An 11,142-nucleotide genomic window follows, 5' to 3' on the forward strand; every position below is an offset into this window, starting at 1 on the left:
GACACACGAAACCCAAAGTACCATTAAACTATGAAGATACAACACAAAGGTGAGAGGGGATTCACCAATGCTATAATAACATGCAACATGGCTACTACATATTTTACGTTTCAATACATTTTATACTTAATTAATTTAGTTTAATTAATCGTTTGATCGGCATCTAATATAGTTACTTTAACCTGGTCAGATAACTGTTTTCTGGTCTACTGAAACCATGAAAGTAGAAACCTAGCACACGCTGACTTGTACAATAGAGACTTTACAAACAAAATCTGTCTGGGGTAACTTCAACTGTTTGGGGTAGTTATAAACCCCTCCACTATATCCCCAATGTGACCAGTTTGACCACAGTAAGTGAACACACCAAACACAACTCAACTAACACATACAAACGTTGACCGTTGTAAAGTGTGTTGTGGCTATCTGAGACGCCCCGACCAGTCATTATACTGATATCAGCCATTGAGCCATCAATCACTGTCACTTCACATTCATCTTCGCACATTTCTGTTCACGTTTATCAATCGGGGTTCTCTTGGGATCGACCAAAAAACACCAAGATTATATTTTCAGGTTCTCTACTCACAAACTGACAGACGTACTGTTCTCGCACTGACGTTTTCTCAAGTGGAGATTCTTGTAGTCTGACATTCAGGTTGAGTGTTACTGTGTACTGTAGCGCTGATTGGTCTGTATGAACGTTCTTGATACTTCTACAATTATTGCTTGCAGTAAGTTTTCATATTTCAAACGTAGATCAAACCCACCAGTAGTTGTACGTATGCACAAACCCTACACAAGGGTCGGGGTGTGTCTCATTGTCTGAATTTGATAAAAACACAAGCAGCGTACCTGAAAACACAAGAAGCATACCACTGAGTGTGTTGTTTACCATTATTGTTTATCACTGGCAGTCTATTCTCCTTCTTTTTCAGGTGTATGTGTGTGTGTGTGTGTGTGTGTGTGTGTGTGTGTGTGTGTGTGTGTGTGTGTGTGTGTGTGTGTGTGTGTGTGTGTGTGTGTGTGTGTGTGTGTGTGTGTGTGTGTGTGTGTGTGTGTGTGTGTGTGTTGGGGTAGGGGGCTGTGTGTTTACGTCGATTTCTCATTTACACCAAGTGTAAACATTATGCAGGTAAATTGCACGAGGATCATGCATCAAATTGCTGAAAAACATGGGCAAGTATAGTCCACGTGAACTGCTGCGTTTTGGTGTAAAGCTTTGTTAAGAATTCACAATTTTTCACTGTGTTTCATCATTAAATCAAACTCATGACAATCATCTATTCAACGTGTAATTTGTTTCACAATAGATAATGTGAAAACAGTACCTTTAATAAGTTACAAAATCTAGTTTAGAACGGTTGACTGAAGTAAGTGACTACATTTACCCTTGCGAGTCGAAACTTATGATGCTTAGTATACTCTTAGAACATAAATATAGTTCATACCTTGTTCATCTTCTTTTCTTAAAACTCGAAACTTCATGTTGGAAAAACATCTCAACACCCACAAATCACCTTAGTCTCCTATGGCCTGGGCGGTTCCGTTAAGCAGGTGGTAGTTGTCGCTGACGATTCTCCTCCACCCAGAAAGGATGTGTTACAATTTGAATACAACTTGATTACAATGACTATCTGACGCAGAAACCTTACCTACAACAGAGTAGGGTGTGTGTGGCTGACACAAGAACACTCACGGCACCAAATGCTTTAATGACTTTACAGCTGGGTTATTATTGTATAACTTGTATAACAGTTTTCAGATACGTTGTTTACAAATATACACAGGCCTGTTTCTCTCAACCGCGCACAGTGTGATGTCACCGTCCCAGGTAAGCCGTTTCCTTCTTGTATTGAGTTCTCTCGTCGGTTCATCCTCGCACAAAAATTTCTCAGCATAAACGTAATATAACATATACCTCCTATAACAAGACTAAGTAAGGGAAAACAACATACACAGAGAAGTTGATAAATTCAGTAGCTATGAATGTCGTATGAATCATTTAATGGTCCCTTTGGTTATGACAGCTTCAGCATGCTGAATAAGAATTACTTACACTGTATAGTTCATCTGCGTTCACACATGCCCGATTTGTTTAGCAATAAACATAGAAGGTATGTGTAAAGTATAAATTCATAATCCAATTTCGCTATTGCTATTCAATCAAGAGAACCCGAAGTTTGCAACGGGCTCGTTTTTCGTCATTCGAAAACTGGTCCAGCAGCGGGTTGGTTGTTCTATGTCCACATAGGATGGCTTTCTTGTTATAAATGACAACAGGGCGGAATACCAGTCTGTCTTTTTTGTTTGGTACTTTTCAATAACGCAAAATTGGTTTCGTTAGACAGTTAATGTCTAATGAGTGTGAAGTAGTAGATAGTCATATGTCTATCTTACTACAACTGTTTAGTAATTTAATACTTTTTCCAAAAAAATTCCCAGCATCGTTATACAGTGTCTCCAATAATTCAGTCAAATGTAGTCTTTAATCGGCAATCCTGTAAGTACAAAGCTGGTAAAAAGAACACCTGAAAGAAGGGCCTGGTATTTTTGTCTTACGTAACTGCCAGTGAATGAACATACTACTAGTAGGGTTTCAACACCCAGTCTTTGACTAATGAATCCACTTCTGCCTCGAACACAGAAAGATCTTAGGAAAAATGAACCATAATGTCAGGCTACATATATAATCGTGTAGACTTGTTTTCTCAAATTTTCCCTTGTAAATATTGCATTAAAGAGAAATGCCTAGGCTCGACCATTGAAAAAGGGATGTATTTATAGGCTTAGTACACAGAATATTTAGCTGTGATCATGAACACACTGTGAACATATCTATGATATCTCATACATCACAGGAAATATTTCATGACGAGGCGTGAGCTACTTTCACGGAATAATAGGTATTATTATGTTATTTTGTAATGTAAAAAATGTCATGTCTAGTATAGGTTTGTACCTGTTACATAGGTAGTAATTGTATCAAGCGTTACAACATGCTCGAAAAACAACAACAAAACACACCCATACAACAGAGTATCAAGAACAAGTTTGTTTAGGATAGATGTTGTGTCAAAGCACCGTGAAGAACTGTAAGTCACAACAGTCACGGGTGTACTGTTGCTGTTTGCGATATACAGGCATTTTATTTATGTAAAGTAGTTTTTTGTCTTATAACTTAGGAGTAAAATGTTATTTGGAATCTATACACACATCGTACATATTTTGGTTCTAACTATTGAAAGAATTAATAATTGTTTATATGCTAAGAACTGTTGGCAACTGAGAAATTGGCAACAATAAAGGTGAATGTGAACTTGTCAGTCATTCAGTACCTTTACCTTAAATGTTAATGTACTCATATTTAAAAAAAAAATAAAACCAAAACATTTCTCAAACCCCAAACCCCTAATATATCCAATAGTCTATCCCTAGGCGTTGAAGTTGCTCACAAATATGTCACATTGTTCACAGGGAATACTGAGTTACATGCATTGTTTAAGTCTTCTGATGTTCTTTTACATAAACAAGCCATCGTTTCTTTAGATTAATGAATGATTTGTGAAAATGGGTAAATTAATTTGTTTTTTATAAACACAATCTGTAAGACACAGTCACTAGTTTGGGGACATATTGACAATAATATATATGCCATATTTTGGTCAGGGAGGTGTGTGATAGATGACCAACGTCCCATGCCTCATAAATTAGTGACATCAGATCCTGAAGAAAACGTATATGTCCGTTTGTCATAAGTTAGATTGATAATTAAGTCTTGGACAAATCGTCTAATAAAAGGCACAACAACGTGAAAACTGTAATAAAACTGTTTCCCTCAAATCCATCGCTAACGTTACCTACTGAACTTCAGTATTTTACCAATGCTCAATATTACTAATCTTCATAACCCAATGTTGCTGTAGAGAAAGTGGCATGTTCTATATTAAGGTGTCACCATAAGATCGTATCTTCGTAACGGTAAACAGATAAATGTTCATGGGGACGTAAAGCAGTGATTGTAGAACTCCAGCCACAATGACCGTGTGGATTATGTAGTCGTGCACTTCTCATAAACAATGACGGAACAAATACTTAACATCGATTATGTATTCCCATAACATATACAAACTTGATTGTTGAATATCACAAGTAATGCATGTCTGTCGGGAGAACAAAACTATTGACTTGAACAATGGATTTAACGAAACGTTTTAAAACGTTATAAACTTGTAATGCGTCGAAAACTATGTTATCTATCTCAAGCACACACTCATCGAATACCATTGTCTGTTTCATGTAAGTCTCTATCAAACAGTTTTTGTTCGAGATGCTATGAAACACTGATCACACTAGTTGAATTGCAAGTGTCTTGTATATGTAATATCACGTACATTTGGGGTGTGTGACCTATAAATATATATTTAGTCAATATTCTGAATATAATCAGATTATTAGTATTCGTTTTTGTGGGTTTTTTCGTACTAATTATAGCTATCCCGTAACACTTCCCCTAAAATGTTCGATCTTGAGAACATACCATATTTTGCATTATGAATACAACATTATGAATTTCAGCTTTTACAATATTTGTACCATTACATATCACACTTGTTTTAGTAATGGTATTCTCAGAGAAGATATTACAAAGAGGGAATATTCAAGCGGTCAAATATCGTAACACCAAAGCGCCTGAGAGAACAAAACATCAACGACAAATTTGCAGTTGTCGAGACCATAAAAAGACTTCTGATAGTTATTCTGGTGTTCACTGATAACTGCAATTCATATCCCATCATATTCAATGTACCGTGTAGTACCTCTGCTCGTCATTACGTTCATCTTCTAATATAGCCACATAGATTACACATAACAAAGATTACAGAATAAAGCAAAGCTTATGAAGATTAGAGATAAATGCGTTGAATGCAGTACCCGAGATCGTTGCTTCACCTAAAGGCAATTGAAGGTTTCCTTGTCACAATAATCTCTTCCATGCAGTAATGTGATAAGGTACCAGCTTATCATAACATGTACATGTAGCTTGGAATCCTATCTTTCAAAATCATGAAATTTGAATTTTGCGGCACAAATTTGCAACAGCTCAAACATGGGAGGAGCTGATGTAGTTGTAAATTTACTTTCGTAAACCCCAGGCCTCCTTAGATCAAAATATTTTACACTACCAATTGCTTTTCACATACAGCCGAAGTAATGAGCCATGGTACATAAGCATTATCAAACCTAACTAAAGTTTTCTTGGTCGCATGAAAAGTGTCGCTATATATCTAGTGTATTTATGTCCCTCAGTTTAAAGGTTTATAACATTTATATGAAACAAAAATAATTATATCTTTGTTTGTGAAAGTGTGTAACACTAATAGTTGAGATGAATACAACTTGATGCCTCATTGTATTAATAAGCTTTTTTATTATTGATGCTTGAAATTAGATTGATAGATGAAGTACAACTAGAAATCCCAGTAAAACATGAACCTGTAAATGTGATATTTGATATGAGTCACAGCTTCATATCTGCTTGTATGTGAAAGTTTGGAACCTCCTTATTTCAGATGAACACAACTAGATGCCTACTTCAGTGCAAACACTTGTAACATTCATACCAGGACTGAAACACTGCTACGGGCTTTATTGTCTATTTAAGTTTATAACTTTGATACGTGAGATGAGACCCGACCAGATATCTATTTGTATGTACGTACTTGTAACACTGACACCCGAGATGTAAGCCAGCTGGATACCAGCTTCAGTGTAAGAACGTTATATGATTATACACGACTAAATACACACTTGTGTAGATATTAGTCTGTGTGATTAAGTACCTAACTAACATGGAAAGCAGATCGGCAATGTAAAATTACTGTCACTCTCTCCATACCTGACAATCCTTGTTACCTTTCATGAGAATACGTACCCACCCAACACTAGGCCATGCTGTGTTCCAGGTGTCACAGTACCTGCATCTGCTTACAAAATATCTGTTGATTACGTTGTCCCTGGCACTTTGGTTCTCTCTGAATGCATACACCTAAATGCTTAATACACTTTGAGTAAATCGTAAGCAACAGTTAATTTTATAAAATACCTGTGCGATGGTCAGCTTGTATAATTGCGACGTGTGTCTGGTCAAATACTTTATCTGCTAGGTAACCAAGGTAACTTATGTGGAAACGGTGTGAAGTTCGTAGCTGCTTCTACTGTATCTTTATACAGGAGTAATATATTAGATGTGAATACACTGGACACAGTACAGCTTCTGCGTGCTACAAATTCATTCCGATCGGTATGTGTTTTAACCTAACGTCTTCAATGAGTGTCTAGCCACCTTGCCAATCATTCGTTTAACGGTGTCAATAATGGCACGACAGGTTCCCTGTAGCGACTGTGCGAATGTCCAGTAGTGATCGTTTTATGTACTAAGGCTCTGTTTGCTTCCATCAGCTACACAAAGTCAGCTCACAAGCGCAGCCTATGGAGCAATGTCGAAATGCTGTATGTATTTTCCTACAGAAATTGCCCTAGTGCTGTTGCATCGTCATTGATGTCCCAGTGATGTCAACGGCCCGTCGATGACATGTACATTTCACCAAGTTCACTGTTTAAGTGTTGACGTGTGTGGTTGATTGCCCACATCGTCGCCTCATTACAACCCCATTTCAGTCCCCCACGGTGGGGGATTGTGTCATTTCACATATATATGTTGTTTACACGAGGCTCCTTGCGCACAGAGCAAGACATTTGCTTTCTCCCAGTGCACAAAACACGAATAAATGTCTCATATGTTTCAAATGAGACCTATCCGAAGTAAACAATCTCGTCTCCTCTGATTGTTTATTATCAACAGTTGTACAAGCATCCGCTTACTGGTGCAGTCATTGCTGTGTGTCTGGAGCTGCATACACCGGTAAAACAACGACCCTCAGTGTGACGGGAGTAGTACACCCTGCTGTTTGGTTCACCTTCACTCACGTTGCAACACAAAGTTCATGTTGCAGACTCACCTGGAGGCTGAACGAAGAATGCCCAAGAGTGTGACATTCCTGTACACACAGCCTCCTGTTTCCTGTTGATCGGTTTGATACAGCTGAACTATTCCTCAGGTCATGTAGGTTTACATGGCTGTGTACATGATCTTTATCCTTAGTTTGTGTGATAAGGAGAAACCAAATGAGAACTTTTGAAGTTTTAAACATGTTCTGTTTTGGGACGTTTGGCAAGATTAGTGATAGCTGGCATTGTCATAACTGTATTCCTCTGTCTCTGACAATCACGGTGAATGTTCAATAGGCTTCATGAAGCTATGATGCTTAATAAATGCGTTGTCAAACGCGAAATTTGATTAGGTTAGGACATGTCCCATGTGTGTAGTGGGCTGCTGTGAGAGTAAAACACTTCATGCTAGGGATCCTGTGTTTTGACATGTCATCCCACCATGTTGTCTGGTAGTTTGAACACTGTCTCCGTTCAAAGGAAAGGCCATCGGTTGGGTAATCATGAGGCGGGATATTGTCGACCTGTAGTAATAACGACAATATTGTGTAGCACAGCCTCTGAAGAGCTCCTGACTAACCGCGGTCACATGGTACAGTATCAATCGTTCTTGACTGCCAGCAGTCCGCCATAAAACGGTGGACTGGCTTGACTTTCAAAGCTCCCCAGGGGAAGCGCCAAGTTAATACGATGTACTTACATACGGAGGGATCTCAAGCGTGACCTTCCGCATTTGTTGAGGAGGCAGGAAGGATAATTGTCGCTAAATATACCGCACCTAGGGCAGGCATATTGGTCACATATGCTCCCATCACGGCGGTAACACAGAAATTGTCTTCGTGTAGTAATTACACGTATTTATTGCTTTGTAAGAAAGCTCCGTCATCGTGTTATCATGACAAAATCATATGGTAGCGTGTCTGCTGATGTGGTTAACAGGCTTTTTCTATTCCAAAATACGACCTCGGAAGTCGGCAGCGTAAAATAGGTATTGTCTTAGTGCTCATCAAATACTGGAGTTTCTCGTCACATTGGCATCAGTTACACTTGTTCAGTGTTGATGATTTCCACATGCACGACTGCCATAGTTAGAATCGAACACAAACACCAGGACGGATGAAATAGTGTGAGTATCTGCCTGTACATCTCACTGGAGAGTTTGCCGGCTTGTGTTCTATGTCATTAAATCTTACGGAACACACAGATACGGTGATTAACTGCTACTTACTGCAGCATTAACAATGCTAGTATCCAGGCAATCTCACACCGAGTATTCCAGCAGCGTTTGTGTTGACATTGATGATTATAGCAGCAGGTAGTAAATAGTCCACATTTCCGTGCCGTTTGGAACACGAATGTCAAAGTGCTAGTATCGGAAACACTAGAATTGGTACTTCAGTTTGGTCTAAATATTGCTAATTATGTATGTGTTCCATGGGTCTGTATAATAACGATACAGAAACTGAACAGAAACCTTCATAAATTCGTAAAGTTATTCAGTTCAGCAAGCCTAGATTTATATCAAATGGCCGTTTTATGAATGGGAAGTAATACGTGATATTGATCCGATTATTCAACACACTGCTTCTCTCTTTCACATTGTACAAACTAAAATACAGTAATTAAGAAACTGAAATGTGATTTAACGTGTACGTATGTGTCGTGTGTACATGTGTGATTTTAATACAGGTTATAGAGTGCTAGCCCACTGAGCTACCACGCCACAGTTTAATATGGATACCCAACTCAGACACAGTATACTGACACCAGGCCGACAAGTCCATGTATTTGTTTTAAACCAAACCCCAGGCACGGTGACAACAAATATAAACCAACATCTTTGGTTTGACTCGGTCGGGGAACCACTGAACTTTCGCTATCCATCCAGATCCTACATCAATCAGACCAGGGATCAGCTCCAGCTGTTGAGAACAACGATATTACAACTTCTACTTCTAAGAAAGAACCAGATGAAACCAGTGAAGAACTAAGAAAATGACATGCTGCAATATTGTCTGTAAAGCCTGAAAGACTGAAAGAGTTCCGGCCAGTAAGAAAAGCATACAACCAAATCCACATACGTTTAAAACCTGGAACCTATTCATCTTATTGCTAATCCGGCGATTCCGAAGAAACTAATTTGTCTCGCAACTATCAGTCTAAAAGTACAAAATATTGGATGAATGAGTTGAGTTACAACAATGACATTTATTTAATGTATAATGTACAACTTCAGAAAATCTTTCTCCGTAATATTTCTATCTGTTACGATAATGCAAATCGCATATAATAAATAATATAAGCGCTCTTCTAGAGGTTTTCGAAGTGGTCCATGACAATTCTATTCTAATAACACTTTACTATGAACAGCACTTAAACATGTTAGTCTCACAAACCTACCCGATGAACGTTTATGTGTTTATTTCTGTCACCATTTATTCGTAAACCTATGGATGTGTACAAACAGACCTGCATTTCTATCACAGTATATACTTACTAAAAGAGTGATGTTAACTGAGGAGAATATGTATTAGTTATACAACCAATATAACAAAACGCTGAATATAAATGGGACTATTTATATACCATATTAATACATAAACATGCGCTACTGGAATTAAGTCACTGTGCATTTTAATACTATGTCATTTTCAATACAGAAAGACAATAAGGTGATTTGTGGTATTTAACTTAATCACTGTTTAACTGCTGACAGGATGATATCGAAATCTATAAGACTTGACACTAGGCATCGTAACACCAACTTGAGAAGATGTCATGTCAAACGTTAGCCCACAGATTCAGTATCGTATATGTCCATCACTGACCTTGATTCATGTTTGACAACGACGACACATAGACGACACAATATGTGAGTGAAGGTCCATGGGGATGGGCATTGTCCTGCTGAAGTGGGCATTGTCCTGCTGAAGTGGGCATTGTCCTGCTGAAGTGTGAAACTACGTTTCTGTCCTTGAATGAACGGCAGCACATGAGACCCAGTGATCTTATCCTTGTATGCTTTAAGTCTGCCACCATGTATGGAAGGAAGACTACATGCATCTATTATAAAGGAAATAACTTGCGGTCTTGTGAGAAGGAAATGTTACATGTAAATGGACGGTATTGGTTGATAACTGTGTATTTGACAATCATAGAGTATGGGTAACTAGTCCTAGGCGTATCATAAACCTTGTTGATGCATGCAGAAAATATTTGGAGAAAAAACGTTTCCTTCAGAGTAGGAAACCGACGGGTTTTGATTCAAAATGGTATCATACTATGCGCATGATGTGTTTCACGTTGTTAGTATGGTCTTTTACTAGCATGAACAACTACAGAATAAAATCGACTTTTTGAGATATCAGAGGAACTTCTTTAAGAGGAACATTTTTTTCATTTATAAACACAGGGTATTATTAGAATTCCATAAAATATAATTCGCCTGCAAAGCGCATTAAAAGAAACATTTTTTTACTGCTTGATGCAGACTACAATAAATCGCACACACATAAAAGACGTGAAAAAATATTTGAGAAACAATATAATCCCAAAACGTTGGAACATATGTATTTGGTAGCTCAGAAATGTGCAAGCAATTGCAATTTAATATAGATGCACTCAGGATCATTTATGGAATCATACGAACAAGGTGTTTCTACAAAATTGGACGCAATGATTCCTTACTATGTACTTGTCGTGGATGAGAACCTAAAACTACCATGTTTTATGAATGTAGCCATGTGAAAAAACTTTGGAGAAGTTTGACCAGTTGGATGAAAACTGTTGCTGAAGGTGAAGAAATGAAAAGATACTGTTAGGAATTTGAGGAAAACATAATAACCAACTATGTGCTGCCTGTTTGACAGTAAAAGTAAAACCAGTGATTGTAAACCAATGTATGAAAAAGACAACATTCATTGTAAGCATGTACATAAATACAATATTATGTAGCTATCCAAAACGCAGCCTTTTCAACATGCTGTGATAATCAGCTTTTCTCCTTCAGGTCAGTTTGAAATTCAGATGCACTATGATCTGCTGTGTACTTTCTCCTAAACATGAACAATCTATGTGGTTTGTTATAATCTGGAAATATATTGTGCCTGCTAAACATATGGCAAAGATGAT

This window comes from Haliotis asinina, chromosome 8 (assembly GCF_037392515.1).
Source record: "Haliotis asinina isolate JCU_RB_2024 chromosome 8, JCU_Hal_asi_v2, whole genome shotgun sequence".
Lineage (NCBI taxonomy): Eukaryota > Metazoa > Mollusca > Gastropoda > Lepetellida > Haliotidae > Haliotis > Haliotis asinina.